Genomic DNA, 22,176 nt, shown 5'->3' on the forward strand with positions numbered 1-22,176 from the left:
AGGACCAATGAAAACATCATTTGAAGATGCAACAGAAATGATGATGTAAATAAGCCATGGCATCCAAATCTATGCAAGCAGCTCAGCATTGCCTTGTGTGCGACAGCATGTGTCTCACTCGTGCTGGTCCAAAGGATCAGTTCTTGTGAGAAGCACTCACTTCTCAGGTTTACATCAGGTTTACAGGCTGCCATTTCAATTTTGGGCCCCTGGGAACTACATAAACCTTGGATTAAGGACCGTTGGTTTAAATGAACTTTAAAATCCTTTCTAGTTTGGAAATTTAGTGACTCTCTATTGCATATGGGAGGAGGCCTTATTAAGTTGACACTCAAATGTTATTTTACTTGAACTTGAAGCCTTGTTAGATAAATTTTTACTTTGATAAAATGACAATATTTAGTTTTACAAGCTATTTTTTTCCTAGAAAACTGTTGAGAAAGCCATTTCATTTATGACTCAGAGAAAATCTTTTCGTTTCATTGACTCTTGCAAGTGGCAATTTGATAGCAATAGTTTCCTCTAATGGTATGACAACAGTAATTTCGCTAGGTCTTTTAAAAAGCAGTGTGGTGACTCAACTTATCAAAACTTAGAATAGAAAAATAAGAAAATGTTGTTAAAATGTTTACCATCAGGGATTTTCAGCTTCAGCTTTCCCATGCAAAGAGGTTAGATCATCACTCCATCCTTTAAGCAAGAAAAAGCTAGACAAACTGAAAATCAATGATTTTTTCTTGAATCCGTTAAAAAATTGAGATTACCAACTAAACCTACACCTGCAAATCTGGATAGACAGGTGCATTTGGAAAAGCAAGGGTGACATCTGCTTACCTAGAACAGAAGCTGCTGGAACCACACACTTGTAGGAACATGAAGATAGTAATTTTGACCAGTTGCTGGAAGCTGAGTGTGGATTAATGTGAAAGTGAGAAACTCCTGGGGGTGCCCGTTCTTTTATGAGCTTTACCTCCAGGAACCCCATCAGGTTCTAATGATGAAGAGTCAAGAAATATTACTTTGTGGTGTTGGCAGGAGAAGAGGTATAATCACTGTGAAATACACATAGAGCTTTCACCATGACAAAAGCCTCGTCCCTAAAAAAAGGACTTTATTAGAGTCTTATCCCAGTTGGGGGAAGGGAATTACTCCCACTTCAGTTGCTACTTACTTCATGTTTCACCTAAGGGAAACACAAACAAACAAACAAACAAACAGTCACGGGGATCAGAGGTTCAAGAAAATAGACTTGGGATGTGGTAGCCAAAAAAGAGAGTAGGCGGCAGGAGGAAAAGCTATATCACTGGAAAAGCATTTCTGTTGGTCACAGCCCTAAGACACATGCCCATTAAGAGACTGAGATTTAATCAGAAGATTACAGAATTCCGCTTTCCCTCCTCCACACATGGTTTACCACCATCACCTCCTCTACATCCACAGGGCTACAAAAACCAGCAGTTCTGCAAGATGCAGAATCTCTCTGAAGAGGAATATTTAGGGAAACCCAAAGACCAGAGAAGAGACAAAAACAAAGGCACTAGAGGAATATGAAGTCTTTGTCACCTAAAGCTATAGCAAGCATTCAACAAAGCTCAACTCCTGGCCAGAATGAAGTAAATCCTCACACTAAAAGACTATTTATCTCAGTTCTTATTACCTGAGTGTCTGGTTTTCAGCAAAAAATTACAAGGCATGCCAAAAAGAATGATAACAATGCAGTCTGAAGAGAAAAAGCAAGTGCCAAAATCAAATACAGGTAAGACACACGTGTTGAAATTAGCAACAAGGAATTTAAAATAACAATGATTAACATGCTAAGGACTTTAATGCTTTAATGGAAAAAATAAGCTACATGTAAGAATGGGTGGGTAACATAAGCACAAAGGTGAATTCCTAAGAAAAATGCAAATGGAAATGCTAGAAATTGAAAAAATAACTATAATAGAAATAAAAAATACCTTTGAGGGGCTCATCAGTAGATTCAACATGGCCAAGAACAGCATCAATAAGTTTGGACACAGGCCAGCTTGTATTTCCCAACTGGAAACACAAAGAGAAGGAAGACTAAAACAAACAAAACCAGAACAGAACATCCAAGAACTATGGAACAATAAAAACAAATGTAATATAATATGCAATTAGAATACTAGGAGTGGAAGAAAGATAAAATAGAACATAAGAAATATTTGAAGTAGTATGGCCAAAATCTTTCCAAAATTAATGACAAAGATAAAATGGAACATAAGAAATATTTGAAGTATTATGGCCAAAATCTTTCCAAAATTAATGACAAACACAAAACCACAAGTTTAAGAAGCTCAGAAAAGACCATCCATGATAAATATCAAAATCTATACCAAAGCCTAAACCCAAAAAACCCCTTACACATAGGCATATTACATTTAATTGAAAAAATTCAAGGGGACAGGGAGAAAATCTTGAAAGAATCCAGAAGGAAAAATCACCTTATCTATAGAAGAACAAGGACAAGAATTACTTTTGGACAGAAGACTTCTGGTCATAAATCATAGAAGCCAGAAGAAGATGAAGTAAAATATTGAAAGTGCTGAAAGAAAACAAACACTAACCTAGAAATCTATATCTAGATTTCTATATCTATATCTAGAAATCTATATCTACATCTATATCTAATGAATTTCTCTTCCAAGAGTAAAGGAGAAATAAAGACTTTCTTAGACAAACACGGAGGAGCTTCATTACTAGTAGACAGGCTTTGTAAGAAATGTGAAAATTCCTTGAGGCAGAAAGAAAATTATATACAATAGCAACTTGGATGTGCACACATAAAGAACATCAGAAAAGAAATAAATGAAAGTAAAAATAAAATATTTTATTTTTCTTATGCTTCATTGATTGAAAATACAACTTTGTCTAAAGTAATAATAATAACAATCTATTGGATGATCCTAGCACGTGGATAAGTGAAATAAATGAAAGCAATATCACAAGAAGTGAGAGAAGAAATTAGGAATACTATGTTATCAGGTACCTGTACTACAGGTGAAGTAGTATAATGTCAGTTGAAGGTGGACTTAGACTAGTTAGAAATGTATATTAGAAACACCAGGACATTCATTAAAATTTTTCTAAAAAGCTCAGCTTGGTGCTCTGCGATGACTAAGATAGGTGGGATGGTGGGGGGAGGGAGGTCAAAGAGGGAGGAGATATATGTATACACATAGCTGATTCACTTCATTGTACAGCAGAAACTAACACAACATTGTAAAGCAATTATACTCCAATAAAAAAAAATGCAGTATAATTTATATGCTAAGAGAGGAGATAAAATTGCCAGTTAAAACCAGAGACAGAAAAAAAAGTGTAGGAACGGTTAATGCATGAATAGAAAACAGCTACAAACATGGTATATATTAATCTAACTATAACAAAATCATTTAACATATGAATGGTCTAAATACACCAAGTAAAAGACAGAGATCATCTACATGGATATAAAAATGAAGCATAAACTACTATGTGGTATACAAGAAATCCACTTTAAAAAAAAGGTCCAAATTGGTTAAAAATAAAGAGATAAGATAGAGAAATATATGTCATGAACAATAATCAGAAGAAGCTGTAGTAGTTATATTAATTTTAGACCAAGTCAATTTCAGAACAACAAAGATTACCAGAGATAAAGAAAGGCAATGCATAATGTAAAGGCATCAATTCTCCAAGAAGCATAATCATTCTAAACGGATATGAATTTAGTAACAGAATATCAAAATAACTGAAATATTTATCAATTGAACTCTGTAAAGACAAAACAATGACATAAAAAATATGTTTTTCAGTATACATATTGAAATATACTTTCCCATTATCAATCATTACATACTTACAATTTTCATTTTGAATGAAATTGTTTCTAGGGATTAGAACCAAATATATCTACCAATCTGAGAACAGATCAAACTGTTTCATTGCCTAAAACGCTCTCTTTCATATAAGGTGAATAGAATCAATGAGCAAATGCTAGATTCAAGAAAAATGTGAAGCAATTATAACATGAACTTAAATAGCTGGAATATATAAACATATAACTATTGTTTGAATCTGGTAAGAGAAAGTAATAAATAATGGTATAGTGATCATTATTTTGTAAAGGTACTAATTATTTAAAAGCATGAACATTTGGTCAATTCAATATAGCATTACAGGCATAGCTTTATGCCAAGAATGCAAACATTTACTTATTAAATTGATGATTAGATCATGTAAAGCTAATAAATATATCCTCACAGTGATTGGTTCTCTGAACAATAAGTCCTGTTCAGATGATAAATGAAATTATAGATGAAGGTACTATAATTTATATCAAAATATTTATTCAACAAATACTTATCAAAGTCCTACAAAAATCCTTGCCCTTTTATAGTATACATTATATTGGGAGAGGGATAATGCAAATGAACAGGAAAACTGATAAAGAATAAGTGTTAATAAAAATAGTCTTAAAGCATTTCAAATAACACTTTGACTATCTGTGGCCAAGACCAATAGATTTAAAAAATATATACTGCTGGTTTAACACATCTTCTGGGAACAAATGAACAAATTTAACTCAGTGTTAAAAATTCATCTACTTTTTGGTTATGGATGCCTGGACCTTGATGTCACTATTATTGTGAAATGGAGGGAGAAGGAAAAAAGGAAAAGAACTGGTAGATGGAGAAAAATTCCAAGAAGTTCCTCTCTATGGCCATCTACTTAAGTAAGCATTCTCTAAATCCACCTTTAAAGGAATTTCTTTGGTTTCAAGGAAGTAGAATAGAGAAGACAAAATTACTAGTCTGGATATAAAGATTCTCTTTTTATTTACCCAGTGTTTTCATTCCCAGTTTATCAAGCAACGAAGCAGAGTTACAAATTTCTTGATTGGATAAACCTATAAAAACTTAGAATACATTTGTTTTAGGAATGTGATTAAATTATTTTAATAAAGTTTTGATACCTCTAGGACAAAAATCTTTGTATAAATTATACATATTTTCTTAGGAGAAGAAATATTGAGTAATAGTATTTGCGAACCGTGTTAATTATATAAGGCTAGTTTTTTTCTAATTGTTCAGGGTTTTGGTTAAAAATCTTAGCTTAATCTTCTGGATCCTTGGCTTTAAATAAAAATTGAACTGAATAACTGTTTTACTGTAAGCCCAATAGCCCAATAATAACATAGTGTATAATGTCTTCTGGTGTTAAGTACATTTGATGCTGTTATAATTTCATATCACCCTGAATAGCTTCAATTGAACAAAAATAGAAATGAGTTAGTTAGGACATTCAATGGTGACATGAAATCACATTTTATCCATTACCTTTGATTAACTTTATGTAGTGTTCAGGCAGAGGTCTTGAAAACCCTCTTTTAGAAGTGTTGCTAACCTTTTTAAGGGAGGAAATAAAACAATTTCCTTTTGGGTCACCAATCAATAAATAAGCAACTTGGTTCCAATTGCTACTTCACTGTCAGGTAGAAGAAGTTATTAACCAGTCCCTGAACAGAATATCTTATTTCCATTACTTTCATCTCTCCTGATGAGCAGATAAAAGGATAGGAAAAAATGAGTTGACCAAAATAAACAGAGCTGAAGAGGATGTATTTGCAAGGCATCAAGGTGTAAATGAAATTCCTAACAGCTTCCACTGTGTCTGAACACAGTTGAGTAAAATTAAGTCAAAGGAACAGACTGGTTATGGGTGAGAATATGGCCCAGTTCATGTTCATTTTGGATTCAGGAAAGTTAACCACAGCAGAAAAAGAAGACATAGATCCTAGCCTCAAGGATCTCAAGGCTATGAAAAGAGAGAAAGAAAGAGTCAACTGAAAGTGTATGAGTGTGATATGTACAATGACATAAGGAAACCCAGGCTGTTCTCAAGTATGTTAACAAGGAACCTAACCCATAATATTAAGGCCAGGAAGGCTTCTTGGATTGTTTTTAAGAATTCAGGAGGGTTAGACAAGTGAATGAGAAGGAGATGTTATTTTATGTAGGAAGAAGAGAAGGGCAAAAGAAAGATTTGAAAAAGCAAGACAGGAAAGAAAACTATAAATATGTTGTTTAACATGGCTTGTGTATAAGGTTTGGATAGTTATGAAGTAAGAAATGAGGTGAGACTTTTAGAGAGGATTATAAAGATTGACTTTCCAGAGAAGGTTAGAGGAAGGGTGATAGCTAAAGGAGATTCAGAACTGATAGTTATTTTATCAGGGTGAACCAACCTACATATAGGTTAAGGGGAAGCAATTCAATAGAGAGGAAAAAAGTAAAGGACACAAAGGTTTGCAAAGTTATTTCTCAAAATGGGAGTCCTACCATATGTGTCTCTATGTGAAGAATGTGAAGGGGTATTGAATCTGTAGCTGTGGGAAAAGGAAAGTTAAAAAGTTCTTGACAAATTGTTTCTGGTGGTTGCCAGCCAGGGACAATTTTGCCTCCTCGCTGGATATTTGGCAACATCTGGAGACATTTTTGGTTGTCACAACTGGTGGGGCTGCTACTTTCATCTAATGGGTGGAGGTCAGGGATGCTACCGAACATCCTATAATACACCCTCCCCCCAATATCAATAGTGCTGGAGTTGAGAACCTGGCTTTAGGAAGTAGTAGATGATGTTATTTGTGGATTTAGGGGTTTAAGTATTAGGTAGGAACTTCAAGAGAATCGACTAAATTTGGAATAGTGCTGAGTGGATAACAGAAGTGCTTAAAATGACCAAGGGGTGGAAAGATGTGTGTCAAAAATCTAGTGTGTCTCAGCTAATGGACAAAACTGAACTGAATTATAAAAGAATACGGGAGAAGACAAGCATTGTGCCATGGCAAATAGAAGGGTGGGCACCAAGTTTACTTTCTGGGAGGAAGAGTTGTGCCACATAATGGTCAAGATGAGGTTGGTGCCATTCCACTGTGCTGCCTGTCTCTACTTGTTTACCAGCCACTCAGACATCAAACCACTTGCAATCTGCCTTCTGCCACCTCTTCTTTCATGAAACTGCTTTCACCTAGGCTGTCAATAACTTTATGCCTTATTCAAGACACATGCTTCAGCACTTAACAGTTCAACATTTGTCACTGTTGACCACTTGATCCTTCTTGAAACGAGCTCCAGTCTTGTCTTTTGTGCTGTCAAAACTTCCTGGTTTTCTAGCCTCTATTTTTAGTGTTTTTCCTGGCTTCTATTTCTGTAGAAGATTATTATTTTTTCTTTTTAAAAGTCTCTATCTTAGGTCCGCTTCTTATCTCACTGATGTCTCCGTCCGAATGTTTCATAGGCAACTTAAATCCCAAAGCCCATACAATCAGAATTGAACTCCTTTTTTTTTCCCCCGGGAAACTACTCTTCTTGTATTTCTTACCATTGAATGATGTCAACATAAAATAGAGATAGGTGTGTTAGTTAAGGTAATGAATGTGACAGAAAACCCAAATTGATGTTGTTTTCACAATCCCAGATTTTATTCTGTCATATACAAAGGTCAGAAGTTAGCAATTCTGGGCTTGTATGACAGAGTCATGGATTTTTAAAAAAATATATTCTTCCGTATTATCCCTCTGCCACCCCTATATTGTCCTCCCAGTTTGCATTGTCACAGATAGCTGGTGGAGTTTCTGACAACACATAAGACTAGCCATCAGAATAAAAATAAAAAAAACATATCTGCTCCATTTAAGGGCACCTCCATTTAGGTGCACACATCACTCCTGCTTACAGCTCACTGGCCAGAACTTAGTCACATGACCACAGGAAACTTGAAAAAAGCTGGTTAATGTAGCCATTATTCTAGGCAGCCATGAGCCAGCTGAACAGATGATTGTAGTGTCACACAATGGGCACCGGAATTCTAGCTGTCCCTGTTATGTAGTCCAAGAATTAAAAATCTGGGCACAATCCTACTTTCTTCTCTCATTTTTACTTCTCATGTCTATTCAGTCCCAAAGCTACTGATTCCAGGTCTCAGATTCCCAAATATGTGTATTTTTTTCTTCTATTCCTACTGCAATACCTTCTTAACCAGTTTCTTTGTATGTAGACTTGGATCTAACAAATCTATTCACAACATTGAAGACAGATTATTAACACAAATGATCAAACTCCAAAATTTAATGTTACACTGCTTTAACAAATTACCACCAACTGCAAGATCATGTCCAAATTTATTAATGTTATGGGCCTTTATGTCTTTTATAATACCCTTGAACCTTAAAGTACAGAAACGTTGTTTCTAAAATGCTATATCATGACGTTTTAAAAGCCTAATAACTTTTTAAGATTTCAGTGTGTTTCCAGAAAACTTAATTTCTCATGATAAACTCTGGCTCAAAGACTCTGCTTTCCAGTAGTGGTTCATTTTAAAAGTGGATGGATGGATGATGTTTCTGTTTATTTCTGGGTCTAGTGCAGGATCTAGAACTCAGCTACTTCACTTGAATGTAAAGATTAAAAGTAATTACAAAGTAAGCAAGTTTCAAAGATTGGACCAGGGCTGAAGCTACAATTTCCCACTTGAGGACTGCTACAAGGACTGTTCTGACTCACATTTGTCAGAGATGTGGCCAAGATAGCAAAGGAAGAAGACCAGCTGAGCTCACCTCCTCTCATGGGCACACCAAAATTTCAACTACAGTAAGTCCCCTACATAGAACGAGTTCTGTTCTATGTCTAAGTCCAATTTGTTTGTAAGTCCAACAAAGTTAGCCTAGGTACCCAACTAACATAATCGGCTGTATAGTACTGTACCATAATAGGTTTATAATACTTTTCACACAAATAATACATAAAAAACAGACACAAAAAATAAAGAAAACATTTTTAGTCTTACAGTACAGTACCTTGAAAAGTACAATAGTCCTACAACAGCTGGCATACAGGGGCTGGCATCGAGTGAACAGGCAAGAAGAACTACTGATTGGAAGAGTGAGAGAAGGTGTGGGACATGGTAGAGCTGAAGGATTGTCAGCAATAGGAGACGGAGGGCAAGCTGCAATTTCACTCACACCTGACGTTGATGGTACAGGTTCTGGTTCCTTGCTGGATTCAATTCTATCTACTTTCTTGAAAAAATGATCCAGTGATGTCTGGGTAGTAGCTCTTTTTTTCTCATCATAGATGACACAGTAGCACTGGAGTGAATTCTGAATGGCTGCTGCAACCTTCGTGTACCATTCTATGTTCAGGTCCTCTGCCTCAAAAGCTAACAGTGCCTCCTCAAACAAAGAAAATCCCCTTGCCACTTCCTGCGTTGTGAATCTCTTTGGTTCTTCAGTTACTTCTTTTTCCCCTTGTCTCTCTTCGTTCTTTCTCAGGGCCTCCAATTCCTGGAGATTCTTAGCAGTATCAGCTACACCACTGCTGCTTTTGCGCTTGTTTCCAGACATCCTGGCTTTGAAATAAAGGTACTGTACTACTGTACTCTATACAGTACTGTACAGTAAAGTACACAAAAGCACAACCACTTGTATAGGATGCAAGCACGTGACAATGTATGCCAGACACCTGAACTAACTTACGTGATTGGACATGCAAATGCATGTTTGCATCTTTGAAAGTTCACAACTTGAAGGTTCATAGGTAGGGGACTTACTGTATTTACAGAGTAACTATTTATGAGAACAACCTAGCAGAAAAGATTTTCCACAGTTGAAGATATAAAGAAGTAACCACAACAAGAAGGGTAGGAGGGGTGGAGACATGGTATAGTCAAGACACAACACACTCAGGTAAGCAACCCACAAATGGGAGGATAATTATAATTACAGAGGGTATCCCCAAGGAGCAAGGGGTCAGAGTCCCACATCAGGCTTCCCAGCATGGGGTTACTGCATCAGAAGGACGAGTTTCCAGAACGCCTGGCTTGGAAGGCCAACAAGCTCTTAAAGGGCACACACAGAATCTCACATACTCCAAATCCCAGTAGTCCCAGTGCAGAGGCAGTAATTTGAAAGCAGCATGCTCGGACCCACTTGCTAATCTTGGAGAGTCTCCAATAGAGGCCGAAGGCAACTAGGATTCAATCTGGGCAACCATTTTTGGGAGCTAGTTCTACTGCAAGAACACAGGCACCAGCAAATGCAATTTTGGAATCCTCCCTCTATTTGTGCTGGGGCTTAACTGTCCACCTGTGGGCCAACTGTAGTCCTGGGCCCTCCTGGGGCCAGCTACAGCAGACCTGGCCTCACCACCAGCTTCACCTACCAGAGGGCCAGTAGCTACCACATGAGGCAAGGCCTGGCAGCCAACTAGGCCAGGGACTTACCAGTGCACCACAGTAACCTGCCTTACCACAACAAAAGGGCACATGCAGCCCACATAAGGGGCACCCCCGAGCATATATCTCTGGTAACCAGAAGGGACTGTGCTACTAGGCACCATAGTTATCTCCTGCATAAGGCTACTTCTCCAAGATCGGCAACATAACCAATCTATCTAATACATAGAAGCAATCATAGAGAATTAGGCAAAATGAAGAGACAGGAATATGTTCCAAATTAAGGAACAAGACAAAACCTCAGAAAAAGAGCTAAGCATAGTGGAGATAAGCAATCTATTTGACAAAAATTTCAAGGTAATGATCATAAAGAACTCAATGAACTTTGGAGAAGAATGAATGAACACAGTGAGAATTTTAACAAAGAATTAGAAAATATAAAGGAGAACCAACAGAGCTGAAGAGTACAATATCTGAAATAAAAAATACACTAGAAGGAATCAACAGTAGATTAGATGATACAGAGTAATGGACCAGTGAACTGGAAGACCGTGTAGTGGAAATCACTGAGGCTGAACATAAGAAAGAAAAAAAATTAAAAATGAGAACAGTTTAAGAGACCTCTTGGACAACATCAAGCATGCTAATATTTGTATTATAAGGGTCTCAGAAGGAGAAGTGAGAGAGAAAGGGGCAGAGAACATATCTGAAGATATGATAGTTGAAAAATTCTATAATCTGGAAAAGGAAATGGACATCCATGTCCAGGAAGCACAGAGAGTCCCAAACAGGACCACCTCAAAGAAGACCACACCAAGACACATTGTAATTAAAATGGAAAAATTAAAGATAAAGTCTTAGAAGCAGCAAGAAAAAAGCAACTAACTAAGTACGAGGGAGCTCCCATAAGACAATCAGCTGACTTTTCAGCAGAAACTTTGCAGGCCAGAAGGAAGTGGCATGATATATGCAAAATGATGAAAGGAAAAACCCCACAACCAAGAATGTTCTATCATTCATTTTAGAAGGCTTTCCTCAGATTGTTGCTAATTATTAGTTTTCTACTTATTTTCAATGGTGAAGAGCACCTTTCAAGAGCCAACTTCTTTAATCCCCTAGATAACGTGAAATATACTCAGTAAAGAATCTGGTAACATTCTGTATTTCTTTTTCAAAATCACCATACTTTTAATTACATGCAAACCCAGTACCTTATTTGAATACCATGGGACCTGAGAGAGAAGGAAACAAACTTAAGTTAACATTGGTGCACCTGACATTGGAAAGTAGCTGACCTTCTTAACCCTCTTCTGACAGAAACAAAGGTAACACCTTTCCCTAGGAGAGTACAGGTGGAAATGCTGTGCTGTCCTTCCAAGGCTAGGCTAAATTTGATCAAGAATACAGGGAGAAGAAAAAGGTGACTTTATCTACAAAGTGATTTTAAAAGGCAAAGTGACTAGTCAAAGATCAGCTATAAGAAAGGGTATTCTGATGGAGATAGGAGAGTCTTACACTGGGAATGATGGAATTTTCACTTTCTCTGGCTCTTTCAACACTAAGTCATTTATTGTTGTTTGGATCAATTTATTTCTCCACCTCTTTTCTGACCAGCTTTAACACTAACTAATCTCCCTCTTACTTCCCACTATTGTAAGTACATAATAGAATCACAGTAAATATTTGCTTATTTTCTAACTAAGTAGAAAAATAAAATCCTCAATTAATCGTATAGAAGGAAATTAATTCCTGTGGTTGGCAATACTGTAGTAATCTACAGGGAAATACAACAGGACAAGATAGAGAATTATATCATTAATAATAATTAAAATAATAATAATAACTGTATGGAACTAACTAAATGTCAGTTACTGTCCTAAGTGCTTTACATATGTTAATATATTTCTTCTTCATAACAACCTTATGATGTAAGCAGTCTTATCCCTTTTGCATATACAAGGAAATGCAGGTACAAATTTTAATTTTCAAACAAAAATATTTCAGATGAACTATTACTTTTTACAAAGGAGAAATGTTCAAGAAGTGTTAGAAATAAATGAATCTGAGAAAGGGGGCACCATTTTAATAAATAGCCACAAATACACATTATTTGTGCATTTAAGATACATTCTGAAAACTTTTAAAGATTTTTTTAATGAAAAGAGTATATACTATAATCTTAAGAATTCCTACGATGAATTGAGTTTTTATGATATCAGGTGTGCCTCTAAGTTCTTTCCTTGTAAAATCTCATCTGATCTTTTTGGCACCTGTGAACACCCTGTATGAATCAGGGTAGGTGAGGTTAAACTGCCTTCATGGACAAATGGAAGAGCTCAGTGCCTTAATGAACACAAGTTACTCTCTTGTATTATGTATCCAAGGTGGGCTTGCTGAGGCTTTACCCCACGTTGTCTGAAGACATGGCCAGAGCTTATGGCAGAAGGACAGACCCCATGTATACCTCGTGCTGCTCCCCTGACCCATCAGTTTGAAAGTGATGCTCATGTCATTTCTGTGCTTACTTCATTGGTCAGACAAGGTCATGTGGTCATGACTGAATTCAATAGGTTGGGAATGTATAGTTCTTCCACAAGGAGGGGGACCGAGTTAGAAGCATTGAATTAAGGAGACTGGAAATGCAATCTACCACAGCCTCTTCCTCTATGTGAGGAAATTTGGACACTATGAGGTTAAGTAACTTGTCCAAGGTCACACAACTGGTAAGCTTTTAGATCAGGATTCAAACAGTTTGATTGCCAAGGCATATTACAGTCGTGGTGTGTGCCTCCGTCCTGCCAGAATGCGGTTAAACGCTTTGAGATTCCTGTGGCACTGAGAAAACATGAAGAATTAGGTTTCCTAAAGGTATTTACAGAAAATCCATGTTTATTAGAATTATTCTACATTAATAATGGAATTCAGCGGTTTGTTTCTTTCGGTTCTCCCTTCATTTGGCCATGTCACAATCAAAACTTCCATCTTTGCCCTCAGTTCTCATCTGCTTCTTCCTGCGTAACCAAATCTACGTGATTATTTGGAGGTAGAAATGCTTAGGAAAAGAATGGCAGTATTTAATGAGACATAAGACACCATGAGGTCATGGGAAAACAACATATATTGTTTCCTAACTTTGAAAATAGATGACAATTTGGTTCCAATCACGGTGGTTTTAGTTCCTGAGATCATTTTACATTGTTATGCTTTCTAACTAAAGAGTTTGGGTGGATTCTGGAATTACTCATTTTTCTTTAATTACTATGAGATATCATAATACAATTTAATTAGACAATCTTATAAAATGCTTGAGGACAAAATCTTTTATGCATACTTAATACTCAGAATAGCATTTGTGACATTTATATGGTTCTCTCTAGAGAATTTATAGTATATAGACATTATATAGATTATTCCTTTATATGGAATAAATTTTACGTGAATTTGGATCATTCTTCCCTCTCCATAGCTATGTACCTATGTTTTCAAATAATGAATATGTTCTTAAATATATTTTAAACATAATGTGGAAAAAGTTCATAACCTCAGGCTTGCATATTATTTCATTTGTTAAATGTTCTGGGAGCATAACAATTGTAATATAAAACACGTACTTGGCTGTGCCTGGGATTAACTGTTTAATCATTTTATTTCTGACTTTTTGTTGACTGCATATGGCAGTCGGGTTGGAGGAAGACAAAAACTGGGAAAAAGATTTTGAAAATGTAAAGTAGGAGATAAATGAGGGCTTATTAAGAACACTGTTCCTAGGATGTTAAAATCTGTACAATGTCGTAATATTTTATAGCATTTGAGATTGATCAAATTAAATATCTTCTTATAACATTGACACCTCTAGTGTATATTCTTCCCCACTTGAATATCAACTTCCTGAGGGTAGGGGCGTATATTACTACTGCCCAGCACAACACTTGGTGGGAAGTATCAATGTATACTCTACGTTATGTGTTGGATAAATAAATGAATATATCTTAAGAAAAGTAGCAAAATTCCTGTCACAGAAATTATATTGAAATTACTATGGAGTTATTTACTTGCAATAAGTATAAACATTTATAATTTATTGAAGATTCTTTTATTAATGGTAAAAGAATATATTATTTTGAGATAAAACTTACACTGAAAAAGCAATTATACTTTAAAATAAATTTTAGGGAAAACAGTCATGGAATAGGAAAGTTATTTTGAGCTATTTTTTTCTTTTTATACTTGACTTTCCTGGTAATTCTTGATAGTTTTACAACTCACTCTTCAGTAATAAATGCTCACTATTTCTGGTTTCAGAACATTAACTGCATTGTAGGATTCTGTTAAACTTTCCAGGCACTGAGTTCAGATTTCTACAGTCACAACAACATCTAGTTGGAGAACAGATTTGCCTTTCTTAAATATTTTCTTTTAAATGTAAGACAATCTCACTTCTAGGCTATGTCTCATTCCTATTATTTTCATTGGCAATACAGTCATCCAAGAACAAATTAAACTTTTTTTATTCCAAGTTATTTTCTGATGTATTTACCAGATTGCTTCAAAGTATTTAGTCCATTTGGCTAGATAAACATGCATTTTTATAATGAAAATTCAATATAGGACAATAAAGCTGTGTTCAAGCGAACATAATTATTGTTTGACCTTATAACTTCTTGATACCTAAAATTATTTTTTAAAATGTAGCTCTAGAGTTTCCTTTTGTTTCTTTCCATGTGCATAGATATGAAGTTGGATTTATTAACTATATATTTTTATGTAATGATATGCATTTGAACAAGAGTTGGTCCCTGGACTCCATATTTTCAGAAGGGCTTTGTGGTTCATTAAAACAGTATGACAGAAACAATTAATTTTTTTGTGAATTGCAATTTTTATAACATTTATTTTTCTCATGTAATCCTTTCAACAACATATGTTGCAGGCAGAATAGTTGTTAACTTCTCAAGTTAGTAAGACTAAGACTTAGGTTGACTACTGAAGTTTACATAGTGAAAACACAGACAAGGCTTCCAAATTCAACTCTACCTTCTTTTCAGCAGGGCACATGATCACTGAAACATATAATCCAATCAGCTATTAGCTTCTTTAGGACAGGGGACAAATTCCAGCTTGGCATTGTTAATATAGATCTTCCTTGACTTACAATGGGGTTACCTCTCGATAAACCCACTGTAAGTTGAAAATATTATAAATCAAAAATGCATTGAATACACCTAACCTACCTAACATCATAGCTTAGCCTAGCCTACCATAAATGTGTTCAGAATACTTACATTAGCTCACCGTTGGGCAAAATCATCTAACACAAAACGTATTTTATGATAAAGTGTTGAATATCTCAGGTAGTTTATTGAATACTGTACTGAAAGTGAAAAAAACAGTATGGTTGTCTCGGTACAGAATGGTTGTAAGTATTTTGGCTCTTTACTCTCGTGATCCTGGGGCTGACTGGGAGCTATAGCTCACTGCCACTGCCCAGCATCACGAGGGAGTATCATACTGCATATCACTAATCCAGGGAAAGATCAAAATTCAGGATTTCTACTGAATGCATATATTTGCACCATCGTAAAGTTGAAAAATCATGTCAAACGATGTAAGTAGGAGATTGTTGGTAGTCTCTTAACTTTCCTCCTTAAACGTTTTGCAAAATTCTACAAAGCTAACTTTCCTGAAATACAGTTCATTAATTCATTTATTGTTCAAAACAAAATTTTAAATCTTAAACTCCAGGATATTCTAGAGTCTGGTATCACCCATTTTTTTCCCCCTCCTACTTTCTTCCTGTTATTCTAGCCAGACAAGAGTAATTCTTCTTTCTTACACATAATTACCTGATTATTTATTTTTGCTCAATCTCTTTTCTCTCAAGTCCACTTTCTAGCATTTCATCTCATCAGTGTTCTAGCTATCAGTGGAAGCATAACTCAAAACATCACTGCCTATACCACAACTTTTTCTGATTTTCCATCTCCTGTCCTCTTCCACCCTCTCATCAAAGCAATCTTTTCATACGATGTACTCTGGTAAAATTTTATCTGTAGTCTTCTTATGACACTTCTTGGTTTCTAAATAAGGGTCCCCTACTTTGTGGCAGTCACTTTCATGTAACCCAGGGTGGGGTGGGGAGAGGAAAATACAATTTGATCTCTGAATTTAAGGAGATGTAAGTCTAACGAGAAGACTGGCGGGTAAATCAAAGACTAACACACAGTGTGGTAGATGCAGTATCATGCCAAGAGAAGTGAGATACTATGGGCAACTTGGCAAACAACTGAAGACTGAAAGAGAGAATGTAGAAGAGAAAGTTGAAGGCATAGGGGTTACGAAGGGAGAGGAGTCAATGCCAAGTAGCTGCTGAGCAACATGTGCCATGATATGGAGTTCAGGATGCTTTTCAAACTCTCCCTTACACATCTTACTACCACTACAAATTCTCTTTTACAAACATGTAAGGCAGTTTCTCCTTTGCTAACCTGAGGGAAGTATTCAGTCCAGTATATTCAGTCCTTAGTTTTGCTTAAATGTCTTTTTAAAAAAAATATATCAAAACCTGCTTAAAGTTTGCATATACTGTAATATGATATGAAGTTGAAAATAGCAAGAACTAAGTGGTCACACGTGAGAATTTTGGGGGGCTTAATTGTATAGTGGTAGTGAGATCAAAAAAGATGAGATGGAAAAGTGAGACCCAAATTACACAGCTATTTTATCACACTCTCTAGGAAGCTTCTTGGTATTGGCTGGGACTGTGAGAAGCAACTGTAATTTTCAGGATCAATTCAAACTTGTAAGATGTCAAAAAATTTGAAGGTACTTTTCTTCCAATTGGTATTTCTTTTTCTGTGCTAAATAAAACTTTGTCCTATCACTTTTCAAATTATCACATCCAGGAAAATGTAAATGAATGATATTTCATGAAATTAAATATAGTTATAATATTTTCTTTGCAGTAAAAATAATGAAAGGAGGTCACAGATTCAGTCATATAAGACAATGATTAAGATTACTTGTGAGATCAAGCATAACAAATTTCAGAATTTGGCAGAGGGTTTCCCTGGTGGCGCAGTGGTTGAGAATCTGCCTGCCGATGCAGGGGACACGGGTTCGAGCCCTGGTCTGGGAAGATCCCACATGCCACGGAGCGACTAGGCCCGTGAGCCACAACTACTGAGCCTGCGCGTCTGGAGCCTGTGCTCCGCAACGAGAGAGGCCGCGACAGTGAGAGGCCCGCGCACAGCGATGAAGAGTGGCCCCCGCTCGCCGCAACTGGAGAAAGCCCTCGCACAGAAACGAAGACCCAACGCAGCCATAAATAAATAAATAAATAAAATTAAAAGAATTTGGCAGAAAGTGCAAGTCCAAATAATATATCTAGAGATTAAAAATATACCAATGAGAAATTGCTCTAAGCCTATAGTTAAAATTATACATAAGGGACTAGGAATTTGGATTAAACAAACAAACAATCAAACAAACAAAAAATTTGGTTCTAGTTCATCTTTGCTCATCAGATAACTTATTTAACTTCTCTGGACCAGTTTTCTACCTATACAATGAAAGGACAGGACCAGGTCAGAGGTCTTTTAAAAATAACAAAATGTATATACGTAAGTAGTCTGTTATTTCCATTTGAAAATGTGACACTATGTCTCTTAGAATCACACACACTGAAATTTACCATTAATTTCCAGACTTTGCTCTTTTTGAGGAAATCTATGATGTTTCTTCCATCTCCTTCTTCCAACTTCCATAGCTTTATAAATTAGGGCACCACAATTTTGCAGATTCTAGATTGTATGAGAATTTATTTAACATTATTTTTTTTATAAGTCTTACTTTGGCATTTAAAAAGCTAATACATTTTGCCTTCAATGAGTAAACTCAATTAAAATGGTGATTCCTTAGGAATTTGGATACTACAATTCCAAATGCTCTATAAATTCAAACTCTATAAAATACTGAATCTTACTTAGTGGTAAGATTATGATATGATTACGATTATGATATAATGTCTCATACACAAGGAAACCCTCAAGCTATTATAACTCATATTTCAGACAATGCAAACTTAAGCGAAAATCCTTTAAGTATTCTTATGTAGAAATCAGAACATGTTTCTTAGTTAGATACTATATTATCATTATATAACTATATACTTAACATATGAAACAATTTTGACAGAGGAAGGGTTTTTCAGCTTCTACTCTAAGAGTTTACTGAGCTCTAGGAAGCCAGCTACTGTCCAAAGCTTTGAGTGTATGGGATTTGCAGCTCTAAGACAGCTATACTATCCTTAAAAAAAACACAAAAAACTATCATTAATTAAAGGATATGGTTATTTTCTAAACTGTGTGTAATGAAATGAAATAATCTGGTTCTTACAGAACAAATGAAAACAATAATACATTCATCTAATAAAGACATATTCATAAAATGCCATAAATGAATCTACATAGTTATTACCTTAGTTTAAAATGTGTATCTTATTACATACAGCAAATGATCAATTCAGATTATCCTTATGACTATGCTATAATGCAAAGCAGTAGAAGGTCCACATAAAGAATCGCTTCATTTCATTTTTTTCTAACAGAACATATATTTAAAAAGCAATGTAAATATAAACGTTAAAGTTTTTCAACAAAGTTGATTACTGAAGCTGAAAATTCTTATTAGTACAAGTGATAATACCTATTATGACATTAATCCAAGTAGACTGCAATCTAATGACCAAATTAGTTTTAAAATTAGATGTCAATTTTCAAAGCACATGTAGTTTGAAAGATAACTTACCTTGGTGGGTTGAAGCATCCTGTGGGGCAAGACTGGCTGGGTTTGAATACTGGCTCCAACACTACTGCTGTGACACTCGCTAGCTGTGTGGTCCTGGAAAGACACTTGAATGCTCATGTCTTCATCTGTGAAAGGGAATGATTGTGGTACCTAGTCTCTAAGATTATTGTGACAGGTAGATGCGGTGATGTGTATGAAACACTTAGAACAGTGTCTGGCAGATGGTAGTTGTGATAAAAAGTTTGTTGTTATTATTATATTTTATCTTGACCAATGAGTAGGTTTAAATTTATATTAAAACCACACACAGTTTAATGTTCCAGTTTTCTTTAGCGCCAAGGCACAAAATTCTGATTGAGAGAATTAAAAACGAGATTTAACGTAGTTTCTCATTTCATTACTCGCAAACGCCAAGTGATTCTCAATTTTTTTTAAGTTACAGACTCCATCAAGACAAAATTTACTGATATCTTGTTTTTAACCGGAAAATAATGTGTCTACATACATAGATTTGCAACCTATTTTATAGGATTTGAGACACTAAGTTAAGAAATTCTTATAGAGTTAATAATTTTTGAGTAAGGTTTGTTTATTCTTTCTCTGATGAAAATATTGAGGAATTTCATATGTTTAATAAAAATTCATCTTCTCTATGTATTATCATCTCTCTATATAAATGATTACTTATATCATCACATAACATGGTAAATGCCTTATTATTCTTTCTCCATGAAATACTTTAAAGCTTTAACAGTTGATTAGACAGTTATAGGTATAAAATTTTATGCTAAAGACAACTCTGAGATGCTAATTAAAAGGTCACATAAATATGGATGTCAACTCAATTGGAAAGGGTTGGAAGAAACACTGATTACATCAGTCACCAAATGATGACACTTATAGCACCCATGAAATATTTATTTAGAACAATTGAGGTGTGAGGTTTTCTTCTACCCAGCAAAACAATGCCTGCTGATTATATAACATTTTTTGCCTCTAATGTCTCTCTGCTGTGATGGTCACTGTAGTGATTAAACTTGGTTTTATATAATTAGTTTGTGTTCTAGACAGTAAAAGTAAAATTCTCATTTCATAGTTTAAAAATATCAGTGAATTTAATTTAATTGATTTTCCTTTCCAAGGCTATGGGTGTGGGTAACAGAATACTCCTTTCTGTACTCTGCCTAGTGTAATCCCAGAACTTCATCCCCTTCCAAATTCCTCCCATTTATTACTGTTCTCTTTGGGGAGGGCTTAGGAATTGGTCCAAAATGTCTCTACTGAAAGATTATCTGAGTGCCACCACTCCATGCGTCCTCAAGAGAAAGTACTTTTTCAGCTGTTGGCACCATGGCAAGTTTATGTATGTAAATTCATTCCTTATCTATTTGCTACTTTGGGGAACACGTGTGTTTAGAGTACTCAGCTTTGGGTTCACTCTGTTGCATGAGTCTATATATATAAGGATTACCTTTTAGAATGGAAAAAGAAAACTTCATAAAACTTGCCTATTCTTTGAAGTCAACCCCCAAAGTCAATGATTTATGTGTAAAATTCAATGAATATTGACAAATGTCTACAGCTCTGTACTCACTACAACTATCAAAAGGTAAAATATTTCTATCACCCCCAGAAGCTTCTCTGTGCTCCTTTGCAATCATTTTTTTCTGTTATCCATGGTTCCAGCAGACACTAATCTGCTGTTACTATATTTTTACCTTTTTCTATAATTTAATTTAATGGGATTATAAAGTATGTAGTGTTTTGTACCTGTCTTCTTGTACTTAGCAAAATTCTTTTGAGATTCATCCCTATTTTTACAGGTAGCTGTAGCATATTCCTTTTAATGGCAAAGTAATATTTCACTGTGTGAAGATACCGCAGTTTGCTAATCCATTCACTAGTTGATAGGTATTTGGTTTGTTTCCAGTTTTAACTATTATAAACAAAGTTTCTATGGACATTCATGTAAAAGTTTTTTTGTGGACATATGTTATACATTCTTCTTGAGTCATTTCTAGGAGTGTGTTAGATAGGTCATATGGTAGCAGTATCTTCAACTTTATAAGAAATTGTCAGGTGTTTTCCAAAGACTGTCATGCCTATTCCCACCAGCAATGTGTGGATATTCCATTGTTTCACATCTTGCCAACATTTGTTACTGTCACTCTTAAATATAAAGTCATTGTAGTTGATGTATGTCTTATCATTGTTTTAATTTGCATTTTCCTAATGAATACAGTTGTTGAGCTCCTTTTCATGTACAGCTTCATTATTCATGTACATTCTTTGATGAAGTGGTTGATCAAACTTGTTGCCCAAGTTGTTACTGGGTTGCTTTTTACTGGGTTGTTTTTCTTCTTAATTTCACATTGTAAGAATTCTTTCAATATTCTGGATTCAAGTCCTTTATCAGATTGAGGTTTTAGACATATTTGTTCCTGCCTGTGGTTTGCCTTTTTATTTTCTTAACAATGCCTTTCAAAGCTCCAACATTTTAGATTTAATGAAATGAAATTTATTAATTTTCTCTCTGATGGTCATGCTTTTTGTGACCTTATCTATCTTTGCCTAATCTAATGTCATGAAAAATTTCCCCTACTTTTATCTGTGCATTTTATAGTTATCGTTTTAAAATTTGGGTCTATTATTGAGATAAAGATGAGTTGCATTTTTAAAAACATGGCTGTTATGGACTGAATAGTGTCTACCACTCCCCCTACATTCATATGTTGAAGATCTAACTCCCAGGACTTCAAATATGACAATATTTAAAGATTGGGCCTTAAAAGAGCTTATTATATTAAAATGAGTCTGTTAAGGTATGTTCTGACACAATCTGTCTGGTGTCTTACTAACTTCTTAACTTATAAGAAGTAATGATAGTGGGTGTTATTACTTTGTTCTGCATCTTAAGGAAAAAGTCTTGTCTATTTTGCCATTAAGTATGATGTCATTGTAAGTTTTCATAGAGGTTTTTTTCATACCAAGGAAGTTCCCTTCTATTTCTACTTTTCTGACAGTTTTCTTTTTTTAATCATGAATGTTTATGACATTTTTTAAAGAATATTTTGCATTGATTGAGTTTATCATATACTTCAAAAAATGTTTAGCCTAATTATATGATTTAGGATT

This window comes from Balaenoptera ricei, chromosome 3 (assembly GCF_028023285.1).
Source record: "Balaenoptera ricei isolate mBalRic1 chromosome 3, mBalRic1.hap2, whole genome shotgun sequence".
NCBI classification, from domain to species: Eukaryota; Metazoa; Chordata; class Mammalia; order Artiodactyla; family Balaenopteridae; genus Balaenoptera; species Balaenoptera ricei.